This window comes from Vicugna pacos, chromosome 2 (assembly GCF_048564905.1).
Source record: "Vicugna pacos chromosome 2, VicPac4, whole genome shotgun sequence".
Taxonomy (NCBI): Eukaryota; Metazoa; Chordata; class Mammalia; order Artiodactyla; family Camelidae; genus Vicugna; species Vicugna pacos.
In genome coordinates this window covers 31,960,780-31,979,665 of record NC_132988.1, presented here as the reverse complement: position 1 = coordinate 31,979,665, position 18,886 = coordinate 31,960,780, and positions in this window count along the sequence as shown.

Here is an 18,886-nt window from a genome sequence, read left to right as displayed (position 1 = left end):
ATCAAAATTAGTTAAGTTTTCATTTCAGTTTTCTGGAAGAGACTGTATAAAATTGACATTTTTTAAAAATGTAAATTCCACAGGGAAGCCAACTGGGTCTGGTATTACTGTTTTTAACTTTTTAAATTACAAATTCAATTACTTAAATGATTACAGGATGACTCTGGTTACTTATATCCATCTTGGTTTGAGTTTTGGTAGTTTCTGTTATTTTAGGAAGTTATCAAATTTATGAATATATAATTGTTCATAGTATTCCCTTGTAATTTTTAAGTGATTGTAAAATCTGTGGTGACATTCCCTGTTTTATTCCTTATTTGTGTCATTGGTCTTTTTATCTTAAGTCTTTAGTCTTGTTAGAGGTGGGTCATTTGTATTGATTTCCTTTTAAGAACCAACTTCTGATTCTACTGATTTTTCTTTACTGTTTTCCTGTTTTTAATTGCATTGATATCTACTCTTATTTGTATTATTATTGTCCTTCCTTCTGCTTACTTTGGGTTTGTTTTGTTCTTATTTATCTAATTTCATGTCATAGGAGTTAAGATTATTGATTGGATTTTTTTTTCTTTTCAAATTTGAGCATTTAGTGCTAAATATTTCCCTCTCATTACTGCCTTAGTTGCATCTACAAATTTGGATATATAATTTTATTTCCATTCAGACCTATGTACATATTTATTTCCTTTGAGACTTTCTCTTTCATATATGTGTTGTTTAGGAGCATGTTGTTTAAATTCCAAGTGTTTAGAATTTTTGCTGTTATTTATTTATCCTGTTTCCTTATATTTCCCTCTTTTATTTCTATTATTGATTTGTAGTATGGCTCCATTATGATCATAGAACATAGTTCCTATTTCAATTCCTATAAATGTGCTGATGTTAAAATTATGAACCTGGATGTGGTTTAACAGGTTCCAAACACAAAAGAATGTCTATCCTGTATTTTGGGGTAAAGAGTTCTATAAATATCAATTATATTCTTTGGGTTGGTGATTTTATTCAGTTTTTCTGTCTTTGCTAATTTTTTTCTAGTAGTGCAATTAAATGTGGGGCACTGAAGTCTCCAATTATTGCTAATTTGTCTATTTCCCTTTTCATTCTATCAAGTTTTTTTTTTCATATACATTAAGCCTCTAATATTTTGTTTGTATATACATTTAGGATCACTATGTCTTTTTGCTGAATTAAGCCTATTATCACTATGTAATGGCCCTTTTTGTTCCTGGTAATTATCCTTGCTATGTGGTTTCTTTTAACTGATAGTAATGAAACTATTCCTGCTTATTTTATGATTGATAGTAGCATGATACACATATTCTGGGTTTTTTTACATTTCATTGTGTTTAATGTGTTTCTCCAATTTAGATAAATTATCTAAATACAGAGATTTATGCAGCATATAGTTGTGTCTTTTGAAAAAATCCACTCTATCAATCTCTGTATTTAGATAATTTATATTGAAAATACTCGTATCTGGCATTTTATTATTTTGTGTGTTTCCTGTTTCTCACTCCCCTATTTCTCACCTTCATGTGGATTATTTCAGTATTCTTATTTTTAGGATTCTGTCTTGCTTTATTTATAGACTATTTTGGAGGGTATCTCTTTGTATAGTTTTTTTAGTGATTACTTTAGGTGTTACAATACATATGTGACTTGTCACAGCCTACTGATACTGACATTTTACCACTTCAAGTATTGCAAGCCTACTTCCTAATTGGTCTGTTAGGGTCACCACATAGAGGAGTAATGGACCCCCCTCCCAATCTAAAATGGGCTCAGGTGTCTACACTAGTAATATCACAAGTGCCTCCAAAAAGTATGAAATGTTTTTTAGTCACATAGTGAGTAGGACAGGCTCCCAAGCAGGTCCATAAATATGGAGAGATTTCAGTATCATCAGTATTTGCGTCACTAATGGGGTGCTATGCAGGGCTAAAGGAAGCAGTGACTTGCACCAGAATTCCATTAGCAGCTTATGCCTATCATGGGTACAGAGACTCCAGGAGGCACACGAGGAGGCTGCAAAAAACCTCTCTAATGAAGGAGTCTCAGAGGGATACTAGTGGGAGTGCCAGTTTTATTCCAATTTCAACAGATTCTAGAGACTCTGTTCTAAGAAATTCCATTCAGGATGGTCTGACTTATAACAGCCTATATACGTTTAAGTAAAAATTTTAAATGAGTAGTATGTTTCCACCAAGATCCAAAAAGACTTAAAAGATATTGGATTTAACGTTGTGGATGCTGAGAGGATAAATAGCTGTTTGTTGACAGTGTAAGGGATAGAGCAGCCCTTGGCAAACCAAAAAATTAAGGTGGCGAGTCTCCTATGTTTTGTGAACTGCTTTGTTATTATTTGTATGACCTGAATGAGTATATCAAATAAATCTCCTTGGAGGAGAATACCATCAATGAAATATCCTACCTGTGTTGTGGATAAGGTTGGATGTGGTTAAGAAAGGCAGTTTGTGAAGAATGTTAAGATGCCCTATAGAGTTACTCTTTATTACAAGATCCATTTACTCTACCCACTTTAGATATACCAGTCTCAATTCTCTCTATATATACTTAGCAACAGAATACATGTAATTATTGCTTTAATTATCTAATACAACTTAAGAAACTCTTAAAGTATAGCTTGTTATTTTACCTATATTTTATCCATTTCCTTTTCTCTTCATTATTTTCTAAACTTCCAGTACTTTTTCTGTGACTGTCTTATTTGGAGAGCTTCAGTCAGCTATTGTTTGAGTAGGTCTATGAATGGTGAATTTTTTAATTCTCCTTTACTTGGAATAACCTTATTTTCCCTTCAATCCTAAAGGGTAGTTTCACCGAATATTGAATTCAAAGTGTACAATTATTTCTCTTTCTACAATTATTTTTGTTTAATACATATATTTTTATTGAAGTATAGTCAGTTTACAGTGTATCGGTTTCTGGTCTACAGCATAATGCTTTAGGCACACATGAACATACCTATATTTGTTTTCATAGTTATTCACCATAAGTTACTACAAGATACTGAATATAGTTCCCTGTGCTGTACAGTATGAACTTGTTTGTTTTCTATATATTAGGTAGTATCTGCAAATCCAGAACTCACAATTTATCTCTTCACACTCATATCCTCCCCTGGTAACCACAAGTTTCTTTTCTACATCTGTGAGTCTGTTTGTAAATAAGTTCAATTATCTTTTTCTTTAGATTCCACATATAAGTAGTATCATATGGTATTTTTATTTCTCTTTCTGGCCTTCAACACTTAGACTGACAATCTCCAGGTCCATCCATGTTGCTGCAAAAGGCATTATTTTATTCTTTTTCATGGCTGAGTAGTATTCCATTGTATACATATACCACATCATCTTTATCCAGTCATCTGTTGATGGACATTTAGGTTGTTTCCATGCCTTGACTATTGTAAATAGTGCTGCTATGAATATTGGAGTGTGTGTATCTTTTTGAATTAATGTTCCCTCTGGATATTTGCCCAGGAGTGGGATTGCTGGATCATATGGTATTATTTTAGTCTTTTGAGAAATCTCCATACTGTTTTCCATAATGGCTGCACCAAACTACATTCCCACCAACAGTGTAGGAGAGTTCCCTTTTCTCCACAGCCTCTGCAGCATTTATCAGTTGTGGACTTTTGAATGATGCCCATTCTGACTGGTATGAGGTGATACCTCATAGTTCTGTTTTTTTTATAATATATTTTTATTGAAGTATATTCAGTTTACAATGTTGTGTCAATTTCTGATGTACAGCACAATGCTTCAGTCATATAACATACATATATTTGTTTTCATATGCTTTTTCACCATAAGATACTCCAAGATACTGAATATAGTTCCCTGTGCTATACAGTTTGAATTTGTTTATCTATTTTATATATAGCAGTCAGTATCTGCAAATCTTGAACTCCCAATTTATCCCATCCTCTTTCCCTTCTGGTAACGGTAAGTTTTCTATGTCTCTGAGTCTGTTTCTGTTTTGTAAATAATTTTCTTTTTTATTTAATTCCATATATGTGTTACCATATGGTATTTTTCTTTCTCTTTCTGGTTTACTTCACTTAGAATGGCATTCTCCAGGTCCGTCCATGTTCCTGCAAATAGCATTATTTTATTCTTCTTTATGGCTGAGTAGTATTCCATTGTGTAAGTAGACCATATCTTCTTTCTCCAGTCATCTGTTGATGGACATTTAGGTTGTTTTCATGTCTTCACTATTGTAAATAGTGCTGCTGTAAACATTGGGTTGCATGTATCTTTTTGAATTAAGGTTCCCTCTGGATATATGGCAAGGAGTGGGCTTGCTGGATCATATAGTAAGTCTATTTTTAGTTTTTTGAGAAATCTCCATACTCTTTTCCATAATGGCTGCATGAAACTACATTCCTACTAGCAGTGTAAGGGGGTTCCCGTTTCTCCACAGCCTCTGCAGCATTTATCATTTGTGGACTTTTGAATGATGGCCATTCTGACAGGTGTGAGGTGATAACCTCATTGTAGTTTTGATTTGCAGTTCTCTGAAAATTAGCAATATGGAACATTTTTTCATGTGCCTGTTGGCCATTTGTATGTCTTCATTTGGAGAATTGTTTGTTTAGGTCTTATGCTCATTATTGGATTGTTTTGTTGTTGTTGTTGTTGTTGTTGTTGTTGTTGTTATTAAGTTGTATGAGCTGTTTATATATTTTGGAATTTAAGCACTTGACAGTCACGTCATTTGCAAATATTTTCTCCCATTCTGTAGGTTGTTCTTTTGTTTTGCTTATAGTTTCCTTTGCTGTGCAAAATCTTGTAAGTTTAATTAGGTCCTATTTGTTTATTTTTGTTTTTTTCAATCACCTGAGTAGACTGCCCTAGGAGAATTGCTGAGATTTAAGTCAGATAATTTTGCCTATGTTTTCTTTAAGAGGTTTATAGTGTCTTGTCTTATGTTTAAGTCTTTAAGCCATTTTGAGTGTATTTTTGTGTATGGTGTGAAGGAATATTCTAACTTCATGATTTACATGCAGCTGTCCAGTTTTCCCAACACATTTGCTGAAGAGATTTTCTTTACTCAATTGTATGTTTTGCCTCTTTTGTCAAAGATTAATTAACCAAAAGTTTGTGGGTATATTTCTGGGGTTTCTATTCTGTTCCATTGATCCGTATGTCTGTTTTTGTGCCAATACCATGCTATTTTAATTACTGTAGCTCTGCAGAATATCTGAAGTCTGGGAAGGTTATTCTTCCTTTTCCTTCAGTATTGCTTTGGCAATTCTGGGTCTTTTTTGATTCCATATAAATTTAGGATTATTTGTTCTAGTTCTGTGAAAAAAGATGTCCTAGGCAACTTGATAGGGAATGTATTAAATCTGTAGATTGCTTTAGGTAGTATAGCCATTGTAATAATATTAATTCCTCCAATCCAAGAACATGGGCTATGTTTCCATATCTTTAAGTAACCTTTAATTTCCTTAGTTAATGTTTGTAGTTCTCTGTAAGTCTTTCACTTCCTTAGTCAGATTTATTCCTATTTTATCTTTTTGGGTGCAATTTTAAAAAGGATTGTTTCTTTCCATTTCTGATATTAACATATGTGAAATTACTGTATCTATTTGCTTTAGACTGGTGTTCATGTGGGCTCAAACACATCCTAAAAAGAATGAAGGGAAAAAAAAAGGGAAAAAAGAAATGTGTATTTTCTTGCTCCCCTCTCCTACCTTTTATGATTTTGATGTCCTTTTTTGTTTTTTTTCTTTGCGTCTTTATGTTTATTCTTTTGCAACTCATTGTAGTTATCACATTTCCAATTATGGTTTTCTTATATTTATAGCTTCCTGCTTATTTTCTATTTAGAATAGACATTTCAACAATTCTTTTAGCATAGGTTTAGTCTTGTTGAATTCTTTGAGTTTTTGCTTGTCTGTGAAGTTCTTTTTCTCTCCTTCTAAAGGATGGTCTTGCCAGATACAGTATCCTAGGTTTACACCTTTATCACATTCAGGACTTTGAAAATATCTTGCCAGTCCCTTCTGGCCAGTGGTGTTTGTGTAGAGAAATCAGCTGAAAGCCTTATGGGCATCCCCTTGTCACTAACTGTTTTTCTCCTGCTGCCTTTAGAATCATTTCTTTAACTTTGGTCATCTTAATTATAGTATGTCTTGCTATAGGTCTGTTTGGGTTCTTTTTGTTTGGGACCCTTATGTGTAGGTTTTCATGCTGATATTATCCCATAGGTCCCTTCTATTGCTTTCATTGGTTTTTACCTGCTTTTCTGGCTGCTGTTCCGATTGGGTGACTTCTGTTGACTTGTCTTCTAAGTCACTTACTCGTCTACGCGTTATCTAGGTCTGCTTTCGACTGCTTTAGGCTTTTTTCTCAGCCATTGAATTTTCTGTTTTGAATTGTCTCCTCTATTGTTTGTTTCCTTTTTTATAGTACTCTGTCTCTATTCATAGTCTCTCTTATTTCCTTCAGTGCTTTTATCACCCCCCCCCCCTTTTTGAAGTCATGATCTAGTAGACTGTCACGGTCTATCTCATTGTTCTTTCTTTCAAGGGACTTCTCTTGTTCTTTTAATTGGGAGTGGTTCCTCTGCTTCTTCATTTTACTTATATTTCTCTGGCATTATGGATTTAGGAGTATCACTTATCTACTGTGGTCCTGAAGGACTGTTTTTTTGTTTTTGTTTTTATTTAAAGCAGAGCTTATGTGCATAGACTGTGTGCATCTAATAGTTTTGTTGCAAGGGCTGTTAGTATGGATGACTGCCATGTCTTTCTTTCATGCATGCTGGCTGTTATCCCTTTGCATGGGGTGTGGTTTTAACAGCCTTGACTGGGGCCGGGGCAAGGACTGCTCCCCTGTTGCTGGAATAGAGGCTTCTAGGCCTGTTTTGAGCTGTGGTGTGTGGTAGGCAGGGTTGGAGTGCTTCATTTGGGAAAAGGAGTTGCCGAGTATACCTCCCCAAGAGAGATCCACTGGGAAGTGCCCTCTGTGGTGTTGTCTGTCAGTTGTCACAGGCCTACAAAGTAATCTTTGTTGATGCTGCCTTTGTCCCCACCTTAGCTGTGGGAATGTCAGCCACCTGCTCTGGTGTCCCCCAGGTTCTGGACCCCAGGAACCACCAGTACAGATCCACCAATGTCAGGCATGCAGTCACACACCTGTATCTGTTGTGCATCACAGGGTCAGTACTGACCCGAGGCCCACCTCAACGTACAGTACAGTGTGCTGGCTTGTTGTACATACCTGTACTTGCCTCCACCATGGGCCAGAACTCCACTCCCTGCCTGTTCATCCCAGAGGTGCAGGTTCACAGTGTCACCAATGGAGCAAATCACTCTCTCTGCCTGGGGCTATAAATAAATCTCAGTCCTACCTGTGAAGTTGCAGGGGCCCTGGGTATGGATTCAGCTTTCAGCTCTGCCTCTGCACAGCAATGATGGCTATGACCAAGCACATCTCTGTTCTAGCAAGAACACACCAACCATAGAGCCAAGCAGAGACAGTGGCTACAGTGAGGCTCTTGCGCCCCAACCACCACGCACACCAGTGCTTGTCTATGGGGGTCCCAGGCTATCCTGTTCCCACACACCCTCAGCCAGAGCCCACACTGCCCTCCAGTCCCCTGAGGCCACCTCTGAGTAGCAGACCCCAGCCCCTCCCCCAATCTCCAGCAGCCAGTCCTGGCCTGTCCCTGCCGGCTTGCATCTAGGGCTCAGGGACCCGCCCTTCCACTTTCTTTTAGTTCTGTCTTCCACATGGCTGCCACTTTCTCCTCTGAGCTTCAGGAAGCTTGGCTTCTGTCCCCACTTCCCTCCCAGCTGAAGAGGGGTCATACCATCGTGAGGGTGCTTTTCTTCTTTTGCCACTCCCTCCCTGAAGGACTGGTCCCACACCGGTTTTCTTTTTTTCTCTTACTGGATTTTGTGAGAATCGTTTTGCATTTCAAAGCAAGAGACACTCTGCCAGATTTTAGTAGGTGTTCTGTGCGGTTCAGTGGGCTTGTAGATATAGTTCTTGGTGTATTTATGGGAGAGGGTGAGCTGTGAGTCTCTCTACTCTGCCATCTTGGCACCTCCCCCTGTGTGTTCCCTACACTCTTCCAGCCCCCAGGATTTCTACTGAGAGATTCATGTTCCTCCACTGAGTTCTGCTATTAGTAATACACTGTTTTCCCTGACTGCTTTCAAGATATTATCTTTGTCTTTAGTTTTCAAAAATATAATTGAGTTTTGGTGTGAATATTTTGGTATTTAGTCTACTTGTGGTTCACTTAACTTCTGGAATGTATAAGTTTACCTCTTTCACCAAATTTGAGAAATTTTTAATCATTTCTGTAAACACCTTTCAGCCTTATAGTCTTTCTCTTTACTTTCTGGGACTCCAAAGATACAGATGTTACACTGTCATCTCCATTCGTCCCACAGAACCAGTTTTTATTTTCTCCAGGCTATTCTTTTTCTGTTTTCAAATTGAATAAATTTTATTGATCTGTTCTCACCTTCACTTATTGTACATCACTGCCACTCAACTATTGATCTCTTCCAATATAGGGTTTTAATTTAGTTATTGTATTTTTCAGTTCTATTTCCTTCTGACTTATTTTTTCAAGTGTCTTAAGATTGCTGCTTTAAAAACTGTCAAATAATTGATTCATTAGTTATTGGTGCCAGTTGATTGACGTTGTTCATTTAATTTGTGATTTTCATTGTACTTGGCATGACAAAGTAGTTTTAATTGCATAATATATAATTTGTATATTATGTTGGGAGACATCTGGTCCTATTTAAATCTTTCATTTTAGCAGGCAGTTGCCCTGGTTAGGTTTAGCATATTCATTCTGGCGCCCTCTCTGGTGCTACTGAGGTAACTGCTGGGGACAGATCAGATCAGTGTTTTTTTGCTATATTACATAGATAATGGAACAACTAAAGATTGTACTCTACTGTTGACTATATTTATACTTGCAATGAGACTGAGTTTTAAAAATCTAGAAACATGTTCCACACTAAGAGAGAGTAAGAAATATTCATGTAAAAGAAAAAAACAAATACACTTTGAAATTATCCAAAAAACTCATGATGAATTACCATTAAATAATTATATTTCAATCCTACCTTTGAAGACTCAAGGCATAGTTAATGTTTTCCTTTTTTTTAAAAGAAAAATTGTTTTCTATAATATGATAAATGAAATATTCAATAATACATATTTTCTAAGGACTGAAATCAAGACTACATTAAATATGTAAAGTGGAGGAAACAGAAGTTTATCCTGTATGTTTTGCTAATAATAGAATTAAGAAAAGTTCTGAATTTTTTGAAAGAACAGAAAATGGGAAAACTAATTTCAGGCAAATATTTTCTATTATGTAATTGTATGATATACACCCTTTATTGATTTTAAAATTATATATGTTGAGGGAAATAAGTAATTTTTCAAGGGTGTATTATTTTAAAATATGGGAACTGGATGAAATTTATATTCATGTATTAACAGTCTTTATGAATAGGAATCTTTCACTGGGAGTGAATACGGCAAACATTAACTATGCATATCTAAGAAGACTGAAGTTACCCTCAAAGAAAATAATAATTACATAGGGTCTCAAACACTGAAAAGGTACGGCAATCTTGAAAATCCAATTTGGAAAGAATATTATTTGTTATCTAATTCATGAAACAAATACATTTGACTATATTTTACTGCCACCAAATATGACAACATATCTCACTCTTTAGGTTGAACTGAATGTATGTATTCTATAGGTTGCCTACAGAAAAAAATAGAATAAATTTTAATTAAAATATCCAGAACATTTATGCAGTTGAGTATGAGGTCAATAGACCATAAAGAAGTAGAGGTGAAATGTATAGAGTATGTGGAGAATGTCATGCTAAGTGAAGTAAGCCAGAAAGAAAAAAAATACCGTATCACTTACATACAGAATCTAAAAAAAAAAAATGAGACAAGTGAACTTATTTACAAAACAAACAGACTCACAGATGTAAAAAACAAAATTGTGATTACCGGGGGGAAGAGGGTGGGAAGGGATCAATTAGGAGTTTGAGATTTGCAGATACTAACTACTATATATAAAGTAGATAAAGCAAGGCCCTACTGGATAACACAGGAAACTACACTGAATACTTTGTAATAGCCTATAATGAAAAAAGAATCTGAAAAGGAACATATATATATATAGATAGATATAGATATAGATATAAAACTGAATCACTATGCTGTACACCAGAAATTAACACAAATTGACTATATTTCAATAAAAAGAAATTTAAAAATTTTTTTAAAAGTTAAGTGGAAATATTTAAAAGCTTGAAGGTCAGTAATTAGACTTGTACATTTTGGGGTTTTATCAGTGCTTTTTTATAAACTAAAAATGAGTTCTCATAAAGATTAATGTATCTGAATATTATCTGGAGGCATACTATATAACTTTTAATTTATTCATTTAAATTTACCTGCTTTAAATCAGAAAAAGGAATTATCATTACACTACTTCAGCCATGCCCAAAAGAAGTAAAGAATACTCTCCGAACATAAAATGGTAGTTTGTCTTTCTCACTCTTTCCAACTTTAATTTCCCCCTGAAACCAGGAACACATACTGATCCATGGAACTGTAAGGATTGAATCATTATTTCTTCCCCTTCTCATGTTATGATTTGAGGTTGGGATCCATCATAAATATTAGTATTATCATCTGGATCTGATTAAATGTAATGGATACGCAGTTTTGGAAAATAACCCACTTTTTTGCCTATTAGTAAATAATATTGATTCTTCTTTACACAAATCACTAAAATTCTGTAACACCCAGTAAAATAATGGTCTTTAAAAGCTTGCCCAGCCTTGTGTATAAAGTTTTATTTTCATAGTTTAATTCAATCTGATTATTTTGTTTTTTACCATAATAGCTATGACATTACCTACTGATGTAAAATATTTTAAACATCCATAATTAAAACCTAGGGGGAAGAAAGACAATAAAACTTCAAAACTGGTTTAAAGCTTTGCAGTAATATTTTACTGCCAAAGAAAGCAGATAAGACTTTCACACTGTGCTGAAAACTGCAGGTAATTAATTCCCATGGCAGAGAAGTGAAGGAAAAGCACATTCCATATTCTCAGGGCAAAATATAAAAGGAATTCACAGCAGATCCTGTGAGGTTTCAGCATTAACCTGTTAGGGACACTTAGAGTGGACTAGGATGTGTTGGGGGTGGGGAGGACGGGATGGGACTGTGAAAGTACAAATTATATCATAGAAATGCTTCTGGCAACACATCATCCACAACAGGAGAAAAAGCTCTAAGTGATACAACAAACGGTGTCTCAAGTTCCTTACTCATTTCACGTTTAGCCAAATCACTGACTTTCTTTTTCCCTGTCATGCTTTCCTAGCTCAGCCACATTTAATGTCAGATGTAAGAGTGTCCCTGGCTTTTTGCTTACTTTATTTTCTGACTTTTAAAGAATAGAGGATTCTTTAGGATTTGTAATTCTGCTTTGCCTTCTCCATTTCAGTCATTGATTTCAAGGGGTAATCTGTAGTTCATCAGTAACTCAAGGAAGTATGTGTGATCTCATGAATCCTGGCGGTTTTAAGACGAAGGTGGAGTGGAGTGAGTAGAAGACAAAGGCCTGCACACCATTAACGAGGAAAGCTTGTAATTTTCCAGGATTTGGCCAAGAGTTGACTGTTTGAAACTGCCTGCAATGTGTTTGATAGATACATGAAGAGGAAATACAGTAAACAATCCACCGGGGGGCCAGAGCAGATCATAGCATCAGATACACAGCAGTTGTAGAATATAGACTTCAAGTTCTTCCCAAGAAGCATTCAGGTGGGCAGCGTTCTGCCTATCATGATTATGCCACGTGTAGAACAAGGAGAATATATTTTTACAGCGACTATCTATATATTTTAAATCATATCCTCAAAACATACCTTGACTAAAACATTTTCTCATAGATTTGAAGAGTTAATAAAAGCAGTTTAGATGAAAAATATACAAAGGAACCCTCCTACACTCTTGGTAGAAATTAAATTGGTGCAGCAACAATGGAGAACAGTATGGAGGTTCTTTAAAAAATCAAAAATGGAGTTCCCATATGATCCAGCAGTCCCACTCCTGGGCATATAGCTGGAGAAACTCTAATTCAAAAAGATACACTCACTCCAATGTTCATATAGCAGCAATATTTACAGTAGCCAAGACATGGAAGTAATCAAAATGTCCATCGACAGATGACTGGATAAAGAAAATACGGTGTGTATGTATATACACACACACACATACACACAATGGGGTATTAGCCGTGAAAGAGAATAAAATAATGCCATTTGTAGCAACATGGATGGACCTAGAGATTATCTTATTCAGTGAAGTTAAGTCAGAGAGAGAAGATAAATAACACTTACATGTGGAATCTAAAAAATGATACAAATAAACATACAAAATGGAAGCAGGCTCACAGACGTGGAAAGCAAACTTCCAGTTACCAAGGGGAAAAGGAGGGAGGGATGAATTAGCAATGTGGGATTAGCATGTGCACACTACTCTATATCAAATAGATAAGCAAGGACCTACTGTGTAGCACAGGGAACTACATTCAGTATCTTGTAATAACCCATAACAGAAAAGAATCTGAAAAAGTACATATATAATCTGAATCGCTTTGCTGTACATCTGAAACTAACACAACATTGTAAATCAACTATACTTCAGTTTTTTTCAAATGGAAAAAATATACAATACTTGATCCTTCTTGAGGGCAGAATTCACAAAATGGTTTTAAGAAATCTATGCAAACACCTGTGAGAATGGTAAGCTGCAAAAAGACCTAGACACTATCCCATAGTTATTTCTATTTTTCCCCATACTTCATAAAATTTAAAGAATTCCAGAATTTTAAAGGCTATGTCTGATAAGCACGAAGGTCCAACAATTGCAGGTGCCCTGTGTATCTATTAAATGCCACTGAAACTACTGACAGATTTGGCTCATGTGCCAGTGGAGTCTTCTGCCATGCCAAATCACTGCATAGGGGAAGAGAGAAGAGAAGGAATTGCATGTTATTTTTCCAGATGGTGTTTCTGAAGCAGTATTCTACAAACCATAAGAGTTCTAGAGATACACAACCCCATTATCAGTGGTGAGGGAGGGTGACTGGAGGGCCAGTAAGCAAATACTTTTGAGTTCCGCAAATACTTTAATCAGAGTAGGTTTGCTTTTATCTGCTTTACAGTCTGGAAAACTTCTCCCACTTAAACTGTCAGTACACTATAAACGCTGTTCTAGTACCAGATGAACGATCCAGATCTCAAATGCACATATGTAAAAAGAAGAACAAATTGTGTGTGTCCTAATTGTTTTTACTGCTAAGCTGTTAGAGCACATATAAGGAATGTGCTGTTGTGGTCTTTGTGTCCCTGCTTAACAGAGATTGCCAGGTAAACAATTACAATTAACAAAGGCTTTTCCCCTCCAGTTGTTAGTTTCAGTGTGTCGTTATCACTCAACACAAAACTCATAAAAGCATAGCAGTAATTCCTTAATTATCAGAAGGACATTCGTTAGCTTTCAGTGTTGTGAGTTTTGTTTTAGTTTGTTTTTCTAGTTCAATCTGTATTGACCCCACAGTGTTCACGAGGTATTACACAATTGTGACAATAGGTGCAGGTGAGTTTTGCAAACCAAAATGCTCTGAAATGTGAATGCATGCTTTTCCCTGAAGAGCTATTATTAAACCAATGGCCTCATAAAAATCTATCTTAAAATCAGATAATTAATAGCTGATGGTTGCTGTTAAGAATATCTCTCTGGTGGATTCTTTTGATCTTGAAGCAATTTAGCCATATAAGTATCAATACTAAGTTGGATACGATTCCCCCCACCCCCAACTTCCATAGACAAAAAGAGACTGATTGATTCAGCTTGATGACTGAATTCTGAGTAGTAAAAGCTCAAATCTTTCTCTACCCTTTTCTTCCCAATAAATCCAAACTGCCTTTGCAGACAGGTTTGACTGTATTAGTATGTAAAATGGGATGACTGTCTGATTCCCGCTATCCTATACACAGAAAGAGTGATACTCACATTTTTTTTCACTGGGTTCTTTGTGTCCCTGAAGGCTTGAAGGTGCTCATTCTTCTCCCTGTCTTAGCTATCAACAGGGTATCTTTCCCAGTCAGGCTGAGGTTATAGCTTATTACACCTGTTGTCCTGCCATTCTCGATTTTACGGCACACACAGCACTGTATTTGGTATGTCTTTGAAAGCCTCACAGAACCCAGCACAGTTTCTAGGCCACTGCAGGCCTTATCTATGTCTGTGTGTCTGTTACACACGTGTGTGTGCATGCGCATGCATGAGAGATGTTGACTTTTGAGAGATCCGAGTTTTAGAAAGGAGACACATGGTGCTGACTTCAGTTTGCACTAAGATAAGGAGGTGTTTGGGTTATTCACCCTCACTTGACTCAGTCCCTGGCTGATGTATAATAAAAGTGCACCTGAAAAATATGGTTTCCAACAAGTCATCTTTCTAGAGGGTAAAGAAATATCAAATCTGTAACATTTTCCCCAATGTAAAAATTATCATCAATGATAAACTCTTGAAAGCAATGAAGCGTACTAGTTGACTCTCAAAAGTGTTTTTGAAAACCTATAAATAAAATATCTATTTGAATTGGTGAATAGTAGTTTTCCAGCTAAAACTGACTTGTTTTCTCATTACCCACCCCCAATCTCCTTATTTAATTCAGATGCCTTTAGTTTATTGGCTTGGCCATTGAAGCATAACCAAAAAGAAAAAGAAAAAGTTTCTTGCTTTCCAAAAGTATTTTAGAAAATTGGGTTCACTTTTGGTTTCACATTAATTTAGGATAATCACATAAGTTGTTGACAAATAAACATTCAAGAAATTTTTATAAAGGATAATCTTGGCAAACCACAACAGCCTTTAAACTTTACTTTAAATTAAAATTCTAGCAGTTCATTATGTTACTTTGTGCCAGGATAAGGCTATAAATGACTCTCATATTCAAAAGAATGTTTCCATTTAAAATTTACATTTACAAGTTTAATACGATGTTGGAGCTCATTCTATTCACAGAAAATATACTGAGTTGTATAACTTAACTTTATTAGAAACCTAACTCACATTGTTCCTTGAATCAATTTAAGTTAGTTTATAGTTTTTTTATGATGAAATTTGGTAGGTAAATTAGTGATAATGATAGAATCTTAAAGTAAATTACTAAATAGTTTAATACAGATAAGTTATTTATTATGAAGTTAGTGTGTTCAACTATTTAATCGTAAATCAGTTTTGAATTTCCTATTACTTTGTGATCAGTTTAAGCAGATTGTTTGGACTATTCTGATGTTAGGTTTAATTTTAGAATATAATTTATAGAAGGTATTTAGAACTGTACTGAGTACATTAAAGACACATGGCATGTGGTTTCAACCCAAAGGAGATGCTTCATCCACTATGAGAAATATTATGGCTAATAGATTTCCTATTGTATGTAGAGGGTAATACATTATAGGCCAGTTCTTTGAAAATGTAAATTGTAATCCTTAAAATTCTTGCAGAGTTTCAAAATTCTAAATTATGTGACATAATTGGCAATTTTTTTAGAAAAAAAATAAATGCTTGGAAATCATTTTGGCAACCAAGTTTCTTCTTGAATACTAACAAGTTCATATTCTGCATTTTTAAATGATTTAAATTTTGAGCACTATGGATGGCATGTAATTCTCTCAGAAGACATATTCAATACCATGGATAAGTGTATGTCAGAAATAAAAAGAAAAATGTGGTAACTAAATTGGCTTCAGTGGGAAAACTAAAATTGATTTTTGTGAGAACCATAATGACCTGAATTTTATTTATGGCAAGTTGTATACGCGATTCTTCAAAAAAGCTCTGACCTGAGAAGCAGAGTTTGAACTACTCCAGGGGAGAACAAACATCTATATTAAAGTGTTTATAGTGTTATTTTTTATTGGATCATCTAAGGAGAGGAAAGTGTTAACAAACCATTTATAATCTTCTATGTATCTTTCTTTAAAACACAACAGAAAGTGCTTCCAACTGTGCAGATACTTCATGTGAACACAAACATACAGTCACACACACACATATACACATGGGGGAAGATTTCCCAAGACTGAGAAGTAGCACAGTTATACTATTGAAACTGAAATGAAACAAAAACCTCTGGTCTATGTTGTGATGAGTAAACTACCATGGGTGATCTTAGATGAAATGGAAAATATAAAAGATGTTTAAAACTGGCACACAGTGTAATTATGTATGGTGACAGATGTCAGCTAGACTTACATATATTGCAAAATGATCACCACAATAAGTATTCAATCATGTTGCATACCTGAAACTAGCTGCACCTCAGTAGATAGGCAGATTTCAAAGAGAAAAAAACTGGTATGTATATAGGTTATGGAGAAATACAGACTGGTATCTGCTGTCTGCTAACTGTGCACAAATATAATAAAAAAACCCATGAATTACTACTGTATAACAGGTACAGGGAAACAATATTGGCTGTATTATCCAGATGAGAAAACTGATGCAGACAGTATCTAACTTGCTCCTGATTGCACAGGTATGTATAAGAGATAAAACTCTTGATTTGAATCTAAATCTGAATTTCAAGATGACTCATGGCTTGGTTATGTGGGTCACATAAGGCAATATTTGTAAAATGCCAAATATAGTGCCTGAAGTACAGTAACTATTAAAGGCTAGCTACAATTATAGAGCTTTATTAACAATTAGCTCCTACCCTTTTGGAGATGCTGGGCAATTAAATAGAAAATAATTTTGCATCCATCTTAATCTTCAATTCCATATAGACTGATTATAATCCTATGGAAAGACACTTATGAATATAAAATAAAATGAGAAAGTGTAATAAGCTGAACCTGTGCTGTATGTTATTCCAATACCCTGTTTCTCAAAGTGACAACAGTTGCAGTAGTGCTTGGTATTCCGTTTCCTAATGCCATCCTCAACAGAAATTCACTTGTGACAATAACCCCAAATTCCATTATTTATTAATAATGCTGTCACAACATTTTTGCATTTAAGTTCTTCCATAGTCTTTGTCAAAGCCTACCACATATCTTTGGATGTTAAGGGTGAGGTTGGAAGGAAGGGAGTTCTTAGGCGATCAAATCCTTCCTAGCCATATTGTAAATATCAACCTAACTTTCAAACTCTCTCTTTTGTTTAACATTTCTTCCAAAACAAATATGCTGCTCTAATTTTGTCACAAATGCTGTGCCGAACATTGAAGATGCAGTAGTGTGCAGAGAACCCACTGTGCCTTGCTGCTGTAGCATTTAAAGCCTTTACTGAAATTCAGACAATACAAGCTCTGAATACAATAAAGGTGTGATAAGTGCTTTGATAAGGAAAGAATAGAGTGCCCTGAGGTCAAATGCAAGGAAGCCCTGCCCAGATTAAGAGTCAAAGGAATTTCCCCAGAGAGAGAGAGAGGTTAAGGCTGAGAACTGCTACAAATTATAAACTGTGATCCCTGGTTTCGGTTTTTTTCAATCCTAATGAAAATCTTATCTACCCACCAAACCATACTTGATAAAAATTTTATAGGCATTGATTATATTCTTACTTTTGGACTTCTGGGCCCAAACCAAATGAAAGAAGTATTGTTAAACAATTAAGTAAGTTATAAAAAGAGCGAAAGTGGTGTCTCCCAAAAATGTATTTTAAATGGATACATATTCAACTGCTCTAAGCCTTTAAGGAGGACAGAACTAGACAAATTGATTTGCCTGCCATGCATATGAGTGTGTGTGTGTGCATAATGTTTTAATTATCCCAAAGAAGCATTATATCTGATGGCATAATCAATTATTTCTTGTTTACTATTTCATAAAATGAGACTGCACTACAAACATTGTAATATGTGATACTCTAAATATAAGGGATTATAGTAAAATTTGAGTCAAAAATAATGAACAGAATTAAGAATTACATAAAAGACATGTTAATTAGATGTATTGTGGTGACTATTTCACACAGTATACAAAAATTGTATAATCATGTTGTATATCTGAAACTAATATTAATTCTCCATGTCAATTATACCTCAATTTAAATTTTACTTTAAAAAAGTCATCTTTTGGTTTCACAGAAAAAAAAAAAAGGAATATACAGACATCTGTGTATCCCTGTATAAGTGTTTCTGTTCATCTTAGCCATCAATGCTATCTATGGTTTCTTGTCAAGTGACCTATTTATACCATGGGCAACATAGGAAAACATGTTGTCACTGACAGAGAAGCAAATTGAGCAGCATTTTGGTAATTGAAAAGGTGTATCAATTCTTACATGGTGTGAACAAAAGCAAGCCAGCTTTTCCATCACAATGCCAGCAAACTGAACCGAAGAGACAAACTTTCTGCCAAAGAAAGAAAATAAAATCTAAACTTCAGATAATGATGTAATGAAATAAGCATAAAGTGAGGATAATAGTGATTCTCATCATTCTGTAAAGAATAAAATAGAAAATAGTACAGTTACACAAATCTCAAGTATTAGCTCTTGGTTGCTGATTACTTGTCATATGGGAGGCTTATGTCCAAGTGATTTGCATGTTTTTAACATCAAAACAATAATTAATCATTTACTATTATTTATCTTCACCTTATAGATAAGGAAATTGAGACAAGTTGAGCGTGGCAATTTTCATATATAGCTGACTCTTGAACAATATGGGTTTGAATTGCATGGATCTACTTATATGTGGGATTTTTTCAGTAGTAATTAGTACAGTGCTGCATAACCTGTGGTTGGTTGGATC